Source organism: Hemitrygon akajei, chromosome 19 (assembly GCF_048418815.1).
Source record: "Hemitrygon akajei chromosome 19, sHemAka1.3, whole genome shotgun sequence".
In the NCBI taxonomy this organism is placed as follows: Eukaryota; Metazoa; Chordata; class Chondrichthyes; order Myliobatiformes; family Dasyatidae; genus Hemitrygon; species Hemitrygon akajei.
Genome location: NC_133142.1, coordinates 78,001,082 through 78,023,783, shown reverse-complemented (window position 1 = coordinate 78,023,783; position 22,702 = coordinate 78,001,082).

Genomic DNA, 22,702 nt, shown 5'->3' with positions numbered 1-22,702 from the left:
GTTGTATTAGATAGATAGATAGATAGATAGATACTTTATTCATCCCCATGGGGAAATTCAACTTTTTTCCAATGTCCCATACACTTGTTGTAGCAAAACTATTTACATACAATACTTAACTCAGTAAAGAATATGATATGCATCTAAATCACTATCTCAAAAAGCATTAATAATAGCTTTTAAAGAGTTCTTAAGTCCTGGCGGTAGAATTGTAAAGCCTAATGGCATTGGGGAGTATTGACCTCTTCATCCTGTCTGAGGAGCATTGCATCGATAGTAACCTGTCGCTGAAACTGCTTCTCTGTCTCTGGATGGTGCTATGTAGAGGATGTTCAGAGTTATCCATAATTGACCGTAGCCTACTCAGCGCCCTTCGCTCAGCTACCGATGTTAAACTCTCCAGTACTTTGCCCACGACAGAGCCCGCCTTCCTTACCAGCTTATTAAGACGTGAGGCGTCCCTCTTCTTAATGCTTCCTCCCCAACACGCCACCACAAAGAAGAGGGCGCTCTCCACAACTGACCTATAGAACATCTTCAGCATCTCACTACAGACATTGTATGATGCCAACCTTCTTAGGAAGTACAGTCGACTCTGTGCCTTCCTGCACAAGGCATCTGTGTTGGCAGTCCAGTCTAGCTTCTCGTCTAACTGTACTCCCAGATACTTGTAGGTCTTAACCTGCTCCACACATTCTCCATTAATGATCACTGGCTCCATATGAGGCCTAGATCTCCTAAAGTCCACCACCATCTCCTTGGTCTTGGTGATATTGAGACGCAGGTAGTTTGAGTTGCACCATATCACAAAGTCCTGTATCAGTTTCCTATACTCCTCCTCCTGTCCATTCCTGACACACCCCACTATGGCCATGTCATCAGCGAACTTCTGCACATGGCAGGACTCCGAGTTATATTGGAAGTCTGATGTGTACAGGGTGAACAGGACCGGAGAGAGTACGGTTCCCTGTGGCGCCCCTGTGCTGCTGACCACCGTGTCAGACCTACAGTCTCCCAACCGCACATACTGAGGCCTATCTGTCAAGTAGTCCACTATCCAATCCACCATGTGAGAGTCTACTCCCATCTCCGTTAGTTTGTGCCTTAAGATCTTGGGCTGGATGGTGTTAAAGGCACTAGAGAAGTCAAGGAATGTAATCCTCACAGCACAACTGACACCCTCTAGGTGAGAGAGTGATTTGTGCAGCAAATACGTGATAGCATCCTCCACTCCCACCTTCTCCTTATACGCAAACTGAAGAGGATCCTGGGCATGCCTGGTTTGTGGCCTCAGATTCTGTATTATCAGCCGCTCCATGGTCTTCATCACGTGCGACGTCAAGGCAACAGGTCTGAAGTCATTCAACTCCTTTGGTTGTGGTTTCTTCGGTACCGGGACAATACAGGATGTTTTCCACTGTCTGGGTACTCTTCTCTGCTCCAGGCTCATGTTGAAGATGCGCTGTAGTGGTTCTCCCAGCTCAGTCGCACAGGCCCTCAGTAATCGTGGGGAAACTCCATCCGGTCCAGCCGCCTTGCTGGTACAGATCTTCCTCAGTTGACCTTCCACCTGTCCACAATCTTGCCTGTGATGCCTCTCCTTATAGTACAGGTGCAGTCGTTTCACACGTTATGAGTGATGGATGTCAATACCCATAGCCTTTGCATCACGTTTCCTTATCACTGCAGAGAAAAATTATGCACATATTGACAGAGAGGCCTTGAATCTGGTTTGGGATGTAAGTCATTTCACCAGTACTTGTATGGGAGAGAGTTTACCTTTGTTACTGATCATCAACCACTAGTGTCCATTTTCAATCACAGAAGTATGTTCCACTAACAGCAGCAGCACAAATGCAGAGATAGGTCTGTTTCTTGGAGGACACAATTACAAGATTGAATTCAAGAGGAGAACTAATCATAGAAATGCTGATGGATTATCCTGTTCACCATTGGAAAAGGAAATACCTGAAAAAATTACAAAAGAGGACACTCCTCTTGACATATTCTCCCTAACACGAATCAAAAATCATCCTATTATGGCAGAGGTGATCCAAAGGGAAACCAGAAAATATCCCACACTGACTCAAGTCCACATGACAACACAAAGTGGTTGGAATGTGCAGCAGAAATTCCAGATCTCTCATTTTTATCAGCCCCAGGATGAACTTGTCCTTGGCAGGTGTTGCCTTATATGGGGATCGAGAGTTACTGTACCATCCAAGCTGACAGCTAAAGTGTTGGAGTTAAAGTGCTGGTCACCTAGACTTGGTTAAAATGAAAGCGTTGGCTTGAAGCTTTGTGTGGAGGCCTGGGATAGATCAACAAATCAAGCAGCTTGCCATACACTCCTTGGGATGCCAACACATCCAGAAATACTCCCTGCAGTCAACTCCATCACGGAGGAGACCCAGAACCTGAGATTGTTTCACAGCCACGTCTCTCCAGCCAGGCAGAGTGACCCTCACCTCCCTTGTCAGGAAAGACGTTATCCCACATGAGTAAGAAATCCTCCTCTGTGATTAAATCTTTTGGCCAAACTGGACAATTTAAAATTTACAATTCTATGTTATCTTTATAGTAGTTGTATTATATGACTAGAGAGTAAAACCTTGCAGATTTGAATTGAGTTGCATTGCATATTGAGTTGGAGTTCATAGCTAAGCAATGGTTTCTAGCTTTCCAAGTGACATTTGTGTAATTTTGTAGATATATTGTTTGATGAAGCACTCTGTTGTTTATGTATTGTAGTTCATTATGAGTTATATGTAAAAAACCGTGAATGACACATGTCATTACCCTGCAACACTATAAGTATGTGCCACACTAACGTAAAAATGAAACTAGCGTACACACATAATTCAATGATTTGTGCTTTTCTGTTGATTAGCTTTATGTTTTATAGTTACAAAACATAGCAGTATATATTAAATAATACAAGTATTTTAAGGTCAACTTATTTTCTTAATTGCATCCACAGAGTTCTTCACTACAAGCTATAAACATCTCTGATATCAGAGACATTTGGTCTGGCATCTTCCTACATCAATTTTGTATATACATGATTATCTCTGTCACTTTGAACAGGCTGTATGCAGTACGTAACTTACTAACCCTTAACACAAACATCTGTCACTTCTAATTAATGAATATAATAAAAACTGTAAAAAGATGTATTTTTCACACTACTGAACAATCATGAACTTAAGCAAGACAGTTTCTGAATTGATTGGTTGATGGCATATTTTTCTTCATGGCCTCTGTATCATAGTACATATATGTCACTATATACGGGTCTCCATGGTAGTGTAACAGTTAGGGTTATGGTTATTACAGCTCAGGAAATCAGAATTCAGAGCGCAATCCCAGCATCCTCTGTAAGTATGTTCTCCTCGTGGAGCGTGTGGGTCTTCCTTGGGTGTTCGGGTTTCCTCCCACAGTCCAAAGATGTACCTGGTAGGTTAATTGGCCATTGTAAATTTTCCCGTGATTAATTTAGGATTAAATCAGGGTTGCTGGGCAGTGTGGCTCGAAGGCCTAGAAGGGCCTGTTCTGTATTGTATCGCTAAATAAATAAATAAACTCCCCTGAGATTCATTTGCTTACAGGCATTCACAATAAATACAAAGAACACAATAGAATCATTTAAAAATGCACACAAAACAGATAGCCAGCCAATCTGCAATCAAATACCTTACAAATACAAAAAGAAAGAACAAAATAATGATTGCAAATAGGTAAGAAAGAGTCCTTGAACGTGAGTCCATACGTTGTGGGAACAGTTCAGTGACAGGGCAAGTTCCAGTTTAAGATGGTGCTGGTGAAGGACAGCGACAACTTGCTGGTTGCAAAGAAAACAAACAAAACTATAAATTATGTTATTAATCACACTTCCGGGTCACCATCAATAGCCTGTAACTTCCGTTTTGGAACTGAGCTTCAGAACCACCTGTATGACCTGGCATTGAAGTACTGAAGGTGTAGGACTGCTGTAGCCTAGCAACTACAGGCCGATTCAAGGCAGCAGGGTCAGGGCAGAGAGCAGGGAATGAGCCAATGTTCCGCCATTGCTGAAGTGGATGGAGTCAATTCAAAGCAGCAGAATTGAGGCAAGGCAGAGTCGAGTTGGTGGGCCCCAGGCACAGGAGTGGGGAATCTGCCACTTTTTAGCCATTTCTGGAGCAGACGGAGCAGAATCGAGGTGAAGCAAGTGGAGGCGAAGCTGAGTCGAAACAGCAGGAACCAGGTGCAGGCCCGAGAGTGAGGAAAGACCCAAAGGATTCTTTTGCTGTTGTTGTTTTATTGCTGTTCTACTGTACATTGTGAGAATGCTGTGTTAGCACTGGAATGTGTGGTGACACTTGTAGGCTGCCCAGGGGTCTTCAGGACACCAGACTCAACCAGCTCCCCTCCACCTAGCAGAAGTTGTCCTCACTCTTAATAATTTCTCTGAGTCCTCTCACATCCTTCAAACAAAAGGGGTAGCCAATGGCGCTCACATGGGTCCAGCTATGCCTGTCTTTTCATTGGCTATATGGAACAGTCCATGTTCCAAGCATACACTGGTGTCTGTCCCTCACTTTTCCTATGCTACATTGACGACTGCATTGGTGTTGCTTCCTGCACCCATGTCAAGAATGTCGACTTTATCAACTTTGCCTCCACCTTCCACCCTATCCTCAAGTTTACCTGGTCCTTTTTCGACATCTCTCTCCCCTTCCTCAATCTCACTATCTCTATCTCTGGAGACAGCTTATGTACTGATGTTCATTATAAACCAGCTGACTCTATCAGCTACCTAGACTACAGCTCTTCCCACCTGTTACTTGTAAAAATGCCATCACTTTCCCTCAATTCCTCCGTCTCTGCCGCATCTGCTCTCAGGATGAGAATATTCATTCTAGAACGAAGGAGGTGTCCTCCTTTTTCAAAGAAAGAGGTTTCCCTTCCTCCACCATCAACACTGCCCTCAACTGCATCTCTTCCACTTTGCACACGTCTGCTCTTGCCCCATCATCCCACACCCTACCAAGGATAGGGTTCCTCTTGTCCTCACCTACCACCGCACCAGGCTCTGCGCCTGGCACATAATTCTCCAGAACTTCTGCCATCTCCAATGGGATCCCACCACCAAGCATATCTTTCTCTCCACACCACATTCTGCATTCTGCAGGGATTACTCCCTAGGCAACTCCTTTGTCCATTCATCCCTCCCCACTGATCTCCTTCCTGTGGAACAAGTGCTGCACCTCCTCCCTCACCACCATTCAGGGCCCCAAACAGTCCTTCCAGGTGAGGTGACTCTTCATCTGTGAGTCTGTTGAGATCATGTACTGTGTCCGGTGCTTCCGGTGTGGCCTCTTGTATATCGGTGAGACCCGACATAGGTTGGGAGACTGTTTCACCAAGCACCTATGCTTCATCTGCCAGAGAAAGCAGGATCTCCCAGTGGCCACCCATTTTAATTCCACGTCCCATTCCCATTCCGATATGTCAATCCATGGCCTCCTCTACTGTCGCAATGAGACCACACTCAGGTTGGGAGACCAACACCTTATATTTCATCTGGGTAGCCTCCAACCTGATGGCATGAACATCGATTTCTCAAACTTCCAGTAATGGACCCTTGTCCTTTCCTTCACCAGTCCCTGTCCCCTTTTCCCTCTCTCACTTTATCTGCTTGCTTGCCCATCGCCTCACTCTGGTGCTCCTCTCCCCTTTTCTTTCTTCCATGGCCTTCTGTCCCCACCTCTCAACCCTGTATCTCTTTCACTAATCAACCGCAGCTTTTAACTTTGTCCCTCCCCCTCCAGTTTCATCTATCACCTGTGTTTCTCCCTCTCCTCCCGACCTTTTAACTTTGTCCCTCCCCCTCCAGTTTCATCTATCACCTGTGTTTCTCCCTCTCCTCCCGACCTTTGAACTCAACTCCTCATCTTTTTTTATCACCAGCCCTACCAAAGGATCTTTGAACATCAAAGCCTGATACATCAACTTTATTTTTTTCCATAGATGCTGCCTGGCCTGCTGAGTTCTTCCAGCATTTTGTGTGTGTTGTTTGGGTTTCCAGCATCTGCATATTCTCTCTTGTTTGTATTTCCTCCTCTTCTCCGTTTCAATGGATAGCTGTGCCCTCAGGACCTAGGCTTACCCACTATAGGAAATAGTCTCTTCACATCCATTCTAGATATTCAATAGGTTTCATTAAGATTCCCCCTTATTCTTCTAAACTCCAGCAAGTACAGGCCCAGAGCCATCAAATGCTCTTCCTTCATTAACCCTTTCATTCCTGGGATCATTCTTGTGGACCTCCTCTGGGCTTCCCCAATGCCAGCACGTCCTTTCTTAGATCAGGGGCCCAAAACTGTTCACAATATTTCCAGGTGTGATCTTATAAAGCCTCAGCATTACATCCTTGCTTTTATATTCTAGTCCTCTCAAAATGATGACTCAACCTGCAAGTTGACCTTTAGGGAATCCTGCTCAAGGACTCCCAAGTCCCTTTGCCCCTCTGAATTTTGAATTTGCTCCCCGTTTAGAAAATAGTCTATGCGGAACAGGAACTACCTTCTCCATCAGCTGCTAGCTTCTGGAAGACTAACACTTTGGTACAATGCACACTATCCAATAACAAGCACAGAGAGATAGTGATGAATGGTAAAGATTCTGTGATATTATTGAAAGAGGAGCAGGTGATGTGCACAACATGGATTTATTTCTCAGCTGACATTATTGTCATATTACCTGTGTCAATCAGTCTGTCATATTTCCTCAATGGCTACCCTTCAAAAGTTATTGAGCCGATGTACTAAGCTCAGTGCCCAACAGGAATGTTAAAACATAAAGTTTTTCAAACATGTGACTTTATTGTATGTGCATCGTAATGTTATAAAATCATAGGACACTAGAGCACAGAAAGAGGTCCTTTGGCCCATCGAGTCCTTGCTGGATTATTATTCTCTCTCATCCCATCAACTGCATAGTCCTCTGTTCCCCTTCCATCCATGTCCTTATCCAAATTCCTCTTAAATGTTGAAATTGAATCTGCATCCACCACTTTCGTCTGAGTGCAGAAGATCCCTCTCATGCTCCCCTTAAAAAACTCATCTTTCATCCTTAACTCATGACCTCTAGTTCTATTTTTATCCAACCTCATTAGAAAAAAACTGCATTTACCCTTGCTCCTTGCTATACCCCTCATAATATATTATATCCCTATCAAATCTCCCTACGCTGTAGGGAATAAAACCCGATCCTTAACTAAAGAGTGAAGAAGTTCCCCATTACGTTCCCCTTAAATATTTCGCCTTTCAACTTTACCCCATGACATGGTCCCTCAGTGTTAAACACTAACATGTGTCTCAATTTTATCCTACATTCTCTAAACCCAAAACATGCTGAGTGAGAGGTAAGAATGGTCCTGGTGAACCACATCTGACCTTCCTTCCGGCTCCTGGGGACTTGGATGATAGACTCTGTTTAGTCATTTCCAGCCCTGGGCCCAATCCCACCATTATCGCCACACATATTCCACAGTCCAGAACCTGGCAGCAACATTGTGGTTAAATTAGCAGCTGGAATTCTGGACCATTTATCCAGAGACATGAGTTCAAATCCCACCATGGCAATTGGAAATTTAAAATCAGTAATTAAAAACATCTGGAATTACTTAAATAAAGCAATTCTCAGAAACAAAAACCATGAAGCTACCAGGCTGTTCTGAAAAAAACACATTTAATTCACCAATGTCCTTCAGGGAAGGAAATATACCATCCTAATGCAGTCTGGTCTACCACCAGCTCCAGTGTGGTTGTTCAATAATTTCCACATCAGGGAACAATTAGGGATGTGCAATAAATGCTGGCATCACTTGCAATATCCACATCTTGTGAATAATTTTTTTTTTCAAGTGAAACAGCTGAGTCATACATGCAGAAAGGTGATGGACAGAATTAACATCATGAAGGATCCCACACAGCCTCCTCATGAACTGTTTGCCCCATGTCCATCAGGCTATGTGGCATCCACACCAGGACCACCAGACTCAAAAACACTTGCATTCTTCAGCACTACTTTATTATTTCCCATCAGTCACCTTGTATACGGCCTAGCATAATTTTATGAGCACACAATCAATCTAAGTATGTAAATTATCCATGTATTTATATTCATCGTGTGTGTTTTTATTATTATAGTGTTCTTTATCTTTGGTGATATTTTTTCTTCCACTGCATCAGATCCAGAGTAACAATCATTTCCAGTCTCCTTACCAGAATAGGCATTAAACAAACTTGAATCTTAAATCTTGAATTGTAGCTAATACTGTACCTCCTCTTCTTCCACATTCTTAGGAAGGTAAGCCACCCCTATCATCCCCAATAATAATAGAAAGAAAGTTAGATCACAGCTTTGATCGATTTTTCTAAAGTGTCTGAAGTTTATGGTGTACAGCTTTTTTACATGAGCCATTTATAGGATCCAGATTCCGGCTAAGACAGCATGCATTTCTTAGGATTCAGCTGTAATAACATAGGCTGATCTGGAAAGGTTTCCTTTCAGTGGAGTCACTGTGGATCACACAGCTGTGTCCTTTCAGCCTGTGAGCTCGAGCTGCTGCGCCACACAGACACCAGACGTACTGGAGCAAGTAATGGGCTCTCATTTAACAGGGTCCGGTGGGACCACCTCCTTCAGTGAGTCTAGGTCGTAACCTTTCCTGGCTCGTTATTCAGCCCTCTGTCTGGCTCCGTCCCTTGAGGGATCGGTAACCCAACCCAAGTGAGTGACCAATTTGAGAAGCTTCTCCCCCACCCCCACCCTCACTCATCTTCTAAACAGTAGTGGATGATAATATTCAAAATGTGAAGCTTCATTTTTAACAGTAGCCAGCGGATTTTACCTAATAAATTCTGAGATTAAACAACATTTGCCTCTTCCACAGATAGCGCACTCCTAGCTAGTAAGAGAATGGGAGGCCCCTTCAGGATTCACCATTCAAAATGTAGAGAAAGCTCCAGAGATGGTACTGAGGTATTCAACGTTTCAAAGGTCATAGATAATTTGAATTGCATTAGCCATTTGACATCAATACATTCATTGCAGAAGTCAGTTTCAAAAAGGACTTGCAATTATTGAGCACCTGTCACAATTCAACACATCAAAATACGTTTGAAGAGCAGTGAAGAACCTCCACCAGTGTAACATAAGAAACAATTTATACACAAGAATCTCCCCCAAACAGCAACAAGATACTATGTATCTCGGTTAGTTATATCAGGTTGCAGCTACTGTGTATAAAGCTTCATTAGCCCACACTTTGAGTATTGTACAGGAAGGGTTTACCAGGGTGCTGATAGAATTAAAGGGTATGAGCAGCAAGCAGAGGCTGGAAAGACTTGGGCTGTTTTCTCTGAAGCATCAGAAGCTGAAAGGAGCGGACAGAAGTTTATAAGATTATGAAAAGCATAGACCAGGTAGGAAGTCAGAATCCTTTTCACAGGGGAGCAATGCCAAGAGCGAGAGACATACATTCAGGGGCAGAGAGACAAAATTCATTTTATGGGTCAAGTATATTTTATGCATAGCATGGTGGGTGTCTGGAATGGGCTTCCAAGGGCAGTGGGAGAAACAGTAATGATATTAGGCTGTTCAGACGGAATAGAGGCACAGGGGTCATGCATTTTTCTTATTCCGAGATAGACCCTTCCTGCCCAATGAGCCCTCGACACTCAGTTACACCCATGTGACCAATTAACCTACTAGCCTGTACACCTTTACAGTGTGGGATGAAACCAGAGTCACGGGAGAATGTGTGAGCTCCTGACAGACTGCAGCTGGAAATGACAGACACTGTAATAAGTTATACTAACCACATTGCTTCCACGATATACCGGTACATTTATGGTAAAAGGTGTTTGGTGTGAACCAAACAGCCTGGTCTTGAGCAGTACTATACTAGATTCTACCTCAGATAAAGAAGCTTCCTGGTGATTAGAGTAATCCATGGGACAAGTGGGAAACTATTCAACCTATGACAGTTCTATTCCAACACCAGAACACAAGCTACAGAAGATAGAAACTTGTTTCTCTGCATTTATTTCTTACTTGTCACAGATAAAGAGCAGAATTCTGGCAAGATGGCGCCAGTAAATAACAGGACACCCTGTTGACAGTTCATGAAACTACTTCTTATACTTCTTCTTTCAAATACGATTCTACTGCTAAGCTGTGTGTGATCAGAACCTGTGATTTACATTTAATGGCATGCTTTCAGGCCAGCTGAGCGATCTGGTGCGATTGGGAGTGGAGTGTGCATCCTGGACACTGGGCACCATCCCATGACTGACCCCATTGCTTCTCTCCGATCGATGCAGGGGACGGGCAGCGGGTGTTCGGCACCATCTGCCTGTGTTTGGCCGGTCCTCCTCTCCCTCTCACTAGTTGCTGTCAGAGGCATGTGCTACAGTTCCAAGGATTGATCGGCGGATTTGTGGCTGTGGCCTCGTCTTGAGGATCTTGAGGTTCATGTTGCATGTGTTCCTGAATCTCAGTTACACTTCTTTTTGTTGTTTTTGATCGGTGAAGACAGGCTCTGCAACCTGCAGCAGCAAGCAGCACTGAACTAAATTAAATACTCCTGGACTCCTGGTTTGAGGTTTGATATTCTAAGTGTTGTTACTCGCTTTCTACTGTTCAAGCAATTTGTTCTTTTTTCACACATTTGGTGTTTGACGTTTTCTTTGAACAGTTCTTTGTCTCATGGGTGCCGGCTGGAGGACGAATCTCAGAGTTGCATTCTGTATACATACTTCAATAGTAAGTGTATTTTGAATTTTGAACTTGAACAGATCCTTCTGGCCCAGCAATCCACACCGCCCAGCAACCCACTTATTTAACCTTTAGCCTAATTGCAAGACAATTTACAAAAAGTAATTAACCTACTAACGGTATGTCTTTGGACTGTGGGAGAAAATCAGAGCACCAGGAGGAAATCTACGTGGTCACGGGAAAAGGTACAAACTCCTTACAGATGGCACCAGAACTGAACTCTCAACTCTGATTCGGCGAGCTGCAATAGCATTATGCTAATTGCTATGCAGCCGTAGTGCTAACAGTCCCCATGTTTGGAGACGGAGCTCCAAACCAGCTCTGAGTTCTTCACTGAAGCATAAACGAGGATAGGTCAAACACCCAAAGAGCTGACACCAACCTGTTGTCTCGTGTACAACACTGACCACTGGAAACAAAATGGGACCCTGATAAATTTGTTCACTTCCGATGTACAGGCAGCAACCTCTCTCTGAAGGCAGAAGTCACCATGGCTTTCAATGTGCAAGCACAACTTTTGGTCAACAGAGGGTGTTTAAAGATCAAGGCTTCAAACCTGTCAGAAAGCTCATTATCCACTGGGCAGAAATGATCCAGTTGCTTAATTCTTAGTTAAGACTGCTTAATTGATATTCTCTTTGCAGTTTAACAATTAATTATTTGCTAGTCATTTTATTATCATTTTATATAATGACTTTATGCAGGTAACTGTATGATATGCTTCCCAGTGGTAATAGTATGCATATAACAATTTAATATGCCTCTAGTCGTTATAAAAAGTATAATTCTGAACAGCTCTGGAAACCTCTTTATGTTGAATTATTTGAATATGTGCTAGCTCATTGGTTACTCTTATCTATAAATGTGAATGGAATTTTTCCTTATCAGTGGGTATATAATAGCTATCCACAAGGCAGCACCATCCTTTCTTGGCTTCCTTTCTCTCTCCAACTTACAAACCTTTGTCACTGCCCTGTTCCTGTTTCAATGCTTAATAAAATGATCCTGAAGCATCAAGTTTTGTGCCTTTTTTCAGACTTCTTAAAAACCTTGGATTAAAACGTTAGAATCCAACAAGCCCTATCCTTCCATATTTTTGTGATAACTGGGCTATAAATAGTTAACATACCTTGGATCCATTCAATCATAGGGTGTTGCCCCCTGGGTTATGAATGACCCAGGGCTCAAAAAGTAAGCCAGGAAATTATAGGCTGGTAAGTTTGACATCAGTGGTAGGTAAATTATTGGAAGGAATACTAAGAGATAGGATCTACAAGTATTTGGATAGACAGGGACTTATTACAAAAAGACCTTGCATTTTTCAAGGAAGTTACCAGGAAAGTGGATGAAAGGAAGGCAGTGGATGTTGTCTACATGGACTTCAGTAAGGCCTTTGACAAGGTCACACATGGGAGGTTAGTTAGGAAGATTCAGTCGCTAGGTATACATGGAGAGGTAGTAAATTGGATTAGACATTGGCTCAATGGGAGAAGCCAGAGAGTGGTAGTGGAGGATTGCTTCTCTAAGTGGAGGCCTGTGACTAGTGGTGTGCCACAGGGATCAGTGCTGGGTCCATTGTTATTTGTCATCTATATCAAAGATCTGGATGATAATGTGGCAAATTGGATCAGCAAATTTGCTGATGATACAAAGATTGGAGGTGTAGTGGACAGTGAGGAAGGTTTTCAAAGCTTGCAGAGGGATTTGGACCAGCTGGAAAAATGGGCTGAAAAATGGCAGATGGAGCTTAATACGGACAAGTGTGAGGTATTGCACTTTGGAAGGTCAAACCAAGATAGAACATACAAGGTAAATGGTAGTGCAGTAGAACAGAGGGATCTGGGAATACAGATACATAATTCCCTAAAGTGGCATCACAGGTAGATAGGGTTGTAAAGAGAGGTTTTGGTACATTGGCCTTTATAAATTGAAGTATTGAGTATAAGAGTTGGAATGTAATGGTGAGGTTGTGTAAGACATTGGTGAGGCTGAATTTGGAGTATTGTGTGCAGTTTTGGTCACCTAATTACAGGAAGGATATTAATAAGGTTGAAAGAGTGCAGAGAAGGTTTACAAGGATGTTGCTGGGACTTGAGAAATTGAGTGACAGAGAAAGGTTGAGTAGGTTAGGACTTTATTCCCTGGAGCGTAGAAGAATGAGGGGTGATTTGATAGAGGTGTATAAAATTATGATGGGTATAGATAGAGTGAATGCAAGCAGGCTTTTTCCACTGAAGACAGGGGAGAAAAAAACCAGAGGTCATGAGTTAAGGGTGAAGGGGGAAAAGTTTAAAGAGAACATTAGGGGGAGGCTTCTTCACACACGGAGTGGTGGGAGTGTGGAATGAGCTGCCAGATGAATTGCTGAATGCGGGCTCACTTTTGACATTTAAGAAAAACTTGGACAGGTATATAGATGAGAGGGGTTTGGAGGGATATGGCCCAGGTGCAGGTCAGTGGGACTAGGCAGAAAAATGGTTTACCACAGCTAAGAAAGGCCAAAAGGCCTGTTTCTGTGCTGTAATGTTCTATGGTTCTATGGTTCTAATTACAGAAATCAGACTTTACCCAAATTTTTCTATACATTTTAAAAACAGTTTTCAAGATAGTATTAACAATAATAGCAATAAAATAGATTAAAACTCATCAAATGCTGGAGGAACTCAGCAGATTACGCAGCTTCTATGGAAAGGAATAAGTTAATGTTTTGGGCTGAGAAAGGAGGGGGGAAGAATCAGATTAGGAAGGTAGGGAAAGGTGAAAGAGTCCAAGCTGGCTGGTGATAGGTGAAGCCAGGAGAGAAGGAAGATAGGTAGGTGGAGAAGGGTGGATGAAGTGAGAAGCTGGAAGGGGATAATTGAAAACAGTTTTGTGCATATGTTACTCTGGATCTCCAGCATCTGGACCAGTACATTTTGACCAAATTAAGTGGCTGCTCCAATTAGCTAAAGTTTCATGGAAATAATTGAAAAGGTATGATAAAGGGCAAAGCACTGTTTAACTGAGTAACAATTGTGTATTTAAATTAAATATAGAACAAATTAGAACACTGCTAATATTACTACTGCAGTATAAAACTGTATTAGTTCCTAATAGTTACTGATGGAGGAACTCATCCATTGAATTGTAGTATCCTTTTGATTGAGTGTAAATGAACAAAATCACCTAGTACAGGTAATGGACTACCTTCATACAATGCTTTCAGCAATTGCATCCTCCAAATCTTCATTTTCATTGTAACATTCAAGATAATTGTCAACACTTCCAATTTCGTTGTATTACCTAATTGGTTAAACTTGTTTTGGTCTGAATGCTTAAAACTGTAGTGAGAAAAACAGTTCCAAATAGTTTTGCTGCTTATTTCTTGCCAACAAACAGTGACAAAAAGCATTGTTTTTTGAACACAAACACACACAACTGACACTATTCAAAAACTGCTCATTCTAAGCACGGTACAGTGTCTAATGGCTGCCTATGTGCACACAACATACGCTGGTTAGAAACTGTTCAGCAACAGTCTCTTGTTGCATTGCGGAGAGTCCTCAATAAATGAAAGGAATCTCTGCGATTTTCTCAGTTCTTTAAAAGTTGTCGCAAATAAGATTATCTGCCTCAATTAACTGATAATCCACTGTATTTTTTAAATAGTCTGCATGCTGGTACTAAAGGAGGTGAATGCATAAGGTGACATATCAGGTGCCAATCCAGCAAGCGGTTTGAGCTGATTGATGATAAAATTACTCTATTGATTCAGTTGCTTTGACAAGGCTACAATACCAGGTCAGGGTTACACACACCATTGCTCACAAATATTCATTAATGTTGTGCTATTTGTTTTCAGAGGGCCTATATCTCACACAAACGCAACCAAGTCTGTCCAATTTCAGATTAGAAAGTGACAGAGCCATCTAGTCCAAGGCTGTCCTGGGAACAGAATAAACCAACAGGTCAAAATCCCTATTTTGAAACTCAATGAGCTCTTTGTCTTTGCACTTTAAAACATTTGTTAGCCAGAAGAAAGGCAGTAACATTGACACATTATCCATCTGAGACCAACCCAACATCTGTTATTACAGATGTAAATGTTGTTAACACTAACAGGGCTCCACAGTAGCGTTTCAGTTAGCGTGACACTATTACAGCTTGGGGCATCAGAGTTTGGAGTTCGATTCTGATGTCATTGGTAAGGATTCTGTACGTTCTCCCTGTTGAATACTTAGCTTTTCTCTGGGTGCTTGGGTTTCCTCCCACAGTCCATAGATGTACCTGTTAGTAGGTCAATTGCTCATTGTAAATTGTCCCTTAATTAGACTAGGAATAGATCAGGGGTTGCTGGTAGCACGGCTCTAAGGACTGGAAGGGTTGAATCTCTAAATAAGCCAAATAAAAAAATAAATTCAATTATCAGCTTCCACATGGATTTCGATTAGAAAGTAAAGCATGACAAATGCCCTATTGACCCATGGTCATGTACCATCTACCATTGACTTGATAATGTCAGCGATTCTACAGGGAACTTTGGACAAAGAGGCTGATCATGGTTAAACAGTCTCCATCTCCATCTCTAGATTCTGGACAATCACTCTTTGCCTCATTGGTGCACAAACTTTGATGTCCCATGAAATACTTTATCACCTCAGTCTACACCCATCACTATTCTTGACAGTAGAGTAAATTCAGATTTTTAAGTGGAATAGAACAACTTCTGAGAGAGCAAATAGGAGTAAAGATTAGCATGAAGGTGTAGATAACAAAACAGCTGAGGTTTTGTTGTTGTTTTTATGTTAGAATGGTAAGGCGTTGCCTCGGGTGCTCCATGTGTGAAATTTACACATTCTCACTGTTTCCACATAGATTTCATCAGGTACTCTACAGCTTAAAGAAATAAAGAAGCAGCTGGTTCAGGAGCCTCTGGCTGCAGACCACAGCCATGAAGCCAGTTCAACACTGGATCTAGTCCAAGAGCCCAATAGCTGTTGGCCACAGCCACAGAGTCAGTTCAGCATTGAAGCAAGTGAGGCCAGTCCAGGTGCTCATGGCTGCAGGCCACAGCCATGGAGCCAGTTCTGCTGTGTGTCATTCATTTTAACCAGGGGTGACAGTACAAAAAAATCATATTTGATCCTAAGAGACTGCAGAGCGTTATAGACTCAGCCTTCTCCATCATGAGCATAACTGTCTTGACAATTGAGGACACCTTGAAGAAGGAGTACCTCAGGAAATTGCATCCATCATTAAGGACCCTGATCAAGCCAGACATGCCCTCTTTTCATATTCTACTTTTGGGGAGGAGCTTCATAAGCATGAAGACCCATCCAACGATTCAGCAGCAGCTTCTTCTCCTCCACCATTAGATCTCTGAAAGTTCCATGAACCTCATCATTCACTTCTTTTGCACTATTTATTTATTCTGTGACTTATAGTCATCTTATGTTGTTGTACCGCACTACTGCTGCAAATCATCTAAGACAGTGGTAATAAACCAGAGGAACCCACACAAAATGCTGGAGGAACTCAGTAGGTCAGGCAGTACCTACAGAAATAAATAAACAGTCAACATTTCAGGCAAAAGTATGGTGCTGTGCTCTGGATTTCCAGCATCTGCAGAGTATCCTGTGCATAAATAATAAACTTGATCTTGATTCGAATTCTAGCTGTGCTGAGTGCATGATGCCTGATGTTTCCTTCTTACAGAATCTTACAATGACATTTGCAACCCTCCAATCCTCCGGTACTTCTGCCGTCCCTATTATTGATGCAAAGGTCATTGCCAAAGACTCAGCAATCTCCTCCCTCACTTCCCACAGTGACCTGGGGTATATCTCGTCCAGTCCTCATGACTTATCTAACTTAATACCTTTCAAAAGCTCCAGCACATCCTCTTACTTAATGTCTACATGCTCAAACGTTTCAATCCACTGTAAGTCATCACCACAATTGCCAAGGTCTTTTCCCTAGTGAATACAGAAGCAAAGTATTCATTAAGTACCTCTGACTCCACGCACGTTTCCACTATCACACCTGATTGGTTGTATTCCCACACAGCTCATCCTCTTGCTCTTCACATACTTGTAGAATGTCTTGGAGTTTTCCTTAATCCTGCTCACCAAGGCCTTCTCATGACCCCTCCTAATTTCATTCTTTAGCTCCTTCCTGGCATCCTTGTAATTTTCTAGAACTCTATCAGCACCTACTTTCTTCAACCTTTCTAAGCTTTTATTTTCTTCTTAACTAGATTTTACACAGCCTTTGTACACCATGGTTCTTTTACCCTGCCTCAATGGAGCAAATCTATGCAGAATGCCATACATATAAATGTTAGCTGAACATTTGCCACATTTCTGCCATACATTTCCCTAAAAATATCTGCTCCCAATTTATGCTCCCAAGTTCCTGCCCAATAGCATCATTTTTTCCTCTACCCCAATTAAATGTTTTCTGCTCCTATTCCTCTCCAGCTATGGTAAAGAAGATAGAGTTCTGATCATTACCTCCAAAATGCCCTCCAACCGAGAGTTCTGACACCTGACCAGGTTCATTTCCAATACCAGATCAAGTGCCGTCTCTCCTCTGGTAGGCTTATCATATTTCATCAGGAAACCTTCCTGAACACACCTAACAAACTCCACCCCATTAAACCCCTTGTTCTAGGAAGATGCCAGTCAATATCCGGAAAGTTAGAATCTCCCATCACAACAACCCTGTTATTATTGCACCGTTCCAGAATCTGTCTCCCTACCTGCTCCTCAATGTCCCTGTTAATATTGGGGAGAGGTCTATAAAAACACCCAGTAGAGTTATTGCCCCCTTTCCTGTTTCTGACTTCCACTCACAATGACTCAGTAGACAATCCCTCTATGACTTCCTCCTTTTCTACAGCAATGACATTATCCCTGATTCCTTTTTGAAACACCTAAAGCCTGGCACACTCAGCAGCCATTCCTGCCTGAGTCATCCAAGTCTCTGTAATGGTCAAATGTCATAGTTCCATGTATTGATCCACGCTCTAAGTTCATCCACCTTGAAAGGTGATGAAAGCACTGCAAACAGATGTGAGGTAAGTGGAGCTGAGTTCAATTTGTAGTCTACCGCTGGAAGTAAATCTATGGTCAGTCCAGGGAAGAGGATGCTCAGCCTGTTCATTCTGGAGCAACTCAGCAGGTTAGTCAGCTTTTGTGGAGAGGAATAAACAGTTAACGTTTTGGGTTGAGGTCCTTTATCAGGACCGGAAAGGAAGGGGACAGAAGCCAGAATAATAAGGTGAACAGAGGGGAAGAAGTCCAAGCTGGCAGGCGATAGGTGAAGCCAGGAAAGGGGAAGACAGGTGGGTGGAGGGGGGGACTGAAGTGCGTGCCTGGGAGGTGATAGGTGGAAAAAATAAAGGGATAAATTAGAAAGAATCTGATCGGAGAGGAGAATGAACCATGGAAGAAAGGGAAGACCTCCCCGTTTCTCAATTCTTTCCCCCTCCCCACCCACCCACCCACTCATATTTCCACTCACATGGTCTCATCTATCACCTGCCAAATTAATAGAATATAGAACATAGAATAGTACAGCACAGTACAGGCCCTTTGGCCCATAATGTTGTGCTGGCCCTTAAACCCTGCCTCCCATGTAACCCCCACCTTAATTTCCTCTATATACCTGTCTAGTAGTCTCTTAAATTTCACTAATCTGCCTCCACCACTGACTCAGGCAGTGCATTCCATGCACCAGCCACTCTCTGAGTGAAAAACCTTCCTCTAATATCCCCCTTGAACTTCCCACCCCTTACCTTAAAGCCATGTCCTCTTGTACTGAGCAGTGGTGCCCTGGGAAAGAGGCGCTGGCTGTCCACTCTGTCTATTCTTAATATCTTGTATACTTGTCATCCTTTCCCTCCCACCACCCCACCCCACATCTTCTTATTCTGGCATCTTCTCCCTTTCTTTCCAGTCTTAATGAAGGATCTTGGCCCAAAATGTCAACTGTTTTATTCCTCTCTGTAGATGCTGCCTGACCTGGCGAGCTCTTCCAGCATCTTGTGTATGTAGCTCTGTATTTCCAGAATCTGCAAAACCTTTTGTGTTTATTCACTCTGGAATTCCGATGGCAGGGAGACGAGAGCAGAACGAGCACCAAAAAACAATAAGCACATCCTGACACCTCAGTCATCATCAGCACTCAGCTCCTTAAAGTGGTAAGATTCCGTGTTTAACTCAACCAGGGCTCTTTCCTCAAGGAAAATGCAATGGATCTGGGTTTCTTCTATGCCACTGCCATCTCAGGAGATCAGTCTGAGAATGAGATGATAAAAAATATCCTTTACTGAAGCCAGTAACTCTCAATGGAATGACAGAGCCTGAGTTGAACAGTAATTCAGAATGACATTATACAGTATAACCATACTTAAAGCTAGCCATATGCACAACCATACAGTTGTGCACACACACTCTGACATACAGTACACACTGTATATCACACACTCTCAGAAACATTAGAAACTGTAACCTCATGTACTTTCATTTTGCTACTCCACAATGAAGTCTCTGCAAGGTGTGCCCACGTTGAAGAAGTTCTCCTCTCTTCGCCTGTCTGGATGAAGAATCCAGCCCAAAATTCGACTCTCCATTTCCTTCCACAGATGCAGCCTGACCACTGGGTTCCTCCAGCACTTTGTTTGTACTGAAGTGTCTGGCCATATTGCATATTGATAATGCCTCAAGAAGGCAGCATCGATCACAAAGGACCCTCAGCATCCAGGACATGCCCTCTTCTCACTACTACAGGACCTTGATGACCCACACTCAACATCTTAATTACAGCTTCTTTCTCTGCACCATCAGATCTCTGAACAGTCCATAAACCCGTAAACACTGCCTCACTACTCTCCTTTCATGCTGTTTATTCATTTATTGCCACTTGGTAATTGTTATGTCTTGCACTGTACTGCTGCCACAAAACATCGCATTCCATGATATCCTGTATGGCAGTAATAATAACCCTGATTCTGAAAGGGTAAATGCAGGATTCCCTCTGTACTACACTCAGGTCTACAACCCAATGTAACGCGCCATGCAGCGACCCACTTATTTAGCCCTGGCCTAATTGCAGGACGTTATGACAAATTAACTGACATGTCTTTAGACTGCGGGAGGAAACCGGAGCACAGACAGACAGACAGACATACTTTATTGATCCCGAGGGAAATTGGGATCCCGAGCACCCAAAGGGAACTCATATATTCACAGGAGGAGCATGCAGAGGATGCTGGGATTGAACTCTGAACTCTACCGGTCCAAGCCGTAATAGTGCCGCCCTGGCCACAACACTACCGATGTGCCCCATGGCTCTGAAATTACATCCAAAATTACATTCTAAAATCTACTCTATTCTTTCTTATTTCCTACAAAGCTGGAGATTAATTTGATCTGTTTAACTTCATGTTTTAAATCCCATGATAAGGTCTTGTTATAATTAAAAGTGAGCATAACTTCTATTATTTTTAATGAAAAATTGCCTATCTTCTATTAATTTGCTAGTGGGACATGGTCAAGTCTCAAAGTGGCTGACCATGCAGAATCGTCTCAGAGAATGGGCAACAACAAAGCCCAATTCATATATTTCCTGTTGATTGTGCAGCATGAGAAGCCTTCATTCTTTTCATGAGGTCACATCTCATTTATTGCAAACCTAAAGCCTCTAAACATCCAATGGAATTGAGTCATAGTGCGAGACAGCACCAAAACAGGCCTTCTAGCCCAACCAGTTGATGCTAACCAAGATGCCCATCCAAACTAGTCCTATTAGCTCACATTTAACCCATATTCATCTGCACCTTTCCTATCCTTGTATCTGTCAAAATGTTTGAGAGAAAGGGTAACCAGGACTGAGAACAGAGAGCAAAGCCAAAGCGCAATGGCATGTACAAAAAAAAGGAAGAGTTCCCAATTCTGGTTCTCCTCTTACCTCTTCTCTTCTCCTTACCTGCCTATCACTTTCCTCCTGTGACCCTCCTCCTTCCCTTTCTCCCATGGTCCACTCTCCTCTCCTATCAGATTCCTTCTTTTCCATCCCTTTAACTTTTCCACCTATCATCGCACACCCCCCTTCCCCACCCACCTACCTTCGCCCTCATCTGGCTTCACCTTTCACCTTTCAACTTGAACTCCTTCCCCTTCCCCCAACCTTTTTATTCTGGCTTCTTTACCCTTCCATCCCAGTCCGGATGAAGGTTCTCATCCTGGAACATCAACTCTTTATGCCTTTCCACAGATGCTGCTTCAACTGCGGAATTCCTGCAATATTTTATGTGCATTTGAGTGAGGAAGGATGCTTTTTACTTCAGATTTGTTCCAGAAGCCACACTCTCACAGACTGGGTGTTGCTCTGTCTGATAATCTGCTCTCAAAATTGTTTTACACAGGTTATAAAACAGACTCCCTCTTTATTAGCACTCTTGAGAATTTGTTCTATAGCTGGAGGGGTTGGTTTCAGTAATATGACGGCGATTACCTCAAACTGACTTTGCTGATGTCTTGTGTTGTTGCCAAACAAAGTTGTTGTCCACAAAGTCTTTACTTATGAAGCAGCTACAGATAGATTCATCATAAAGAGAGCTATTGTAGTGTTTACCAGGGGGGTCTCTACCCCTGCCACAACCCTTCAAGTGTGCATTGTATAAGTTGGATGGTAGACAAGCTGCAGATGTGTATTGCTAAAAGATCTTTTCAGTGCCAGTGATCACAGATCAGAGTTCAATGCTTTGGATGTGTTTTGTTAAGGGTACTTACAGCTAATTGCAAGGTACCTGGGCTGTGCTACATTGGACAAGGCAGTACTTACGGGCACATCTCGGGCTGTGTTGGTTATTGACACAGAAGACACATTTCACTGAGTGTTTCGATGTTTAGATGTAATGTGGCAATAAAGCTAATCTTTAAATCTTTAAAGCTTTCTCACCTTTTTATTAGGGAAGAGATTTGGAATGTCAGCAGAGTTGGTTCTTGGACATCTTTATGCTGTTGGAAACATTTTAAAGGCTGAGACATTGCAAAATGTTAATTTTCAGAAGGTTCTGGTATCATAGAGTTGGATGTGGGGGGGAAGGGGAGGGCACAGAAACAGCCCTTTCAGACCATTTTGTCCATCTAAATCAGTCTCTCTCCCTATTGAAGGGACAGAGAGGTGTCACTCAGCATGAGAGGAGACATACTCAAAACAAGTCACTGATTTATGGTGTTAAAATCTGCTGTGTTATTTCTTTTCTGAGTTCTCTGACTCAAGAATCAGCAACAAACTCTCCCCCACCAGTGAGAGAAAGCACGATTTGAGTACAGAGCCCCAGACAGCTAATCCGCTGCTTCCGATATTCTTTCTCCCACAATGCTTCATTCGGTGGAACTAGCATAGAATCAGATCGTCCCCAGGCTGCAAAGCCTCAGAACCCCTGAAAGTGCACTCATTTTCTAGGCCGTGTCCTTGAGATATTGAAAAACGGACAGTCATTGAGCCCCAAGAGTGGTAACAACATCATAAAGAACACAAGTTTAAGTGCAGCTCTGGGTTAAAGTCTTCGACAGAACCCCATTCACCTGGAAAAGGAAAAAGAGAGGCATTAACGGCAGAACTTATGGCATTTTGCAGATAAACTCGAAGAAGTCACTGTCTAGCGCCACTGAATTTTAGGTTTTATATTTTCATTTTTTTATTCAGAGATACACTAAGGCAACAGGCCTATTCTGCCCAACAAGCATGCGCTACCCAATTACACCCATTTGACCAATTAACTTACCAACCCAGATGCCTCAGGAATATGGCAGGAAATGAGAGCGCCTGAACAAAACCCATGTGAACGTGCAAATGCCGTACAGACAGCAGGTAATTGGCATTA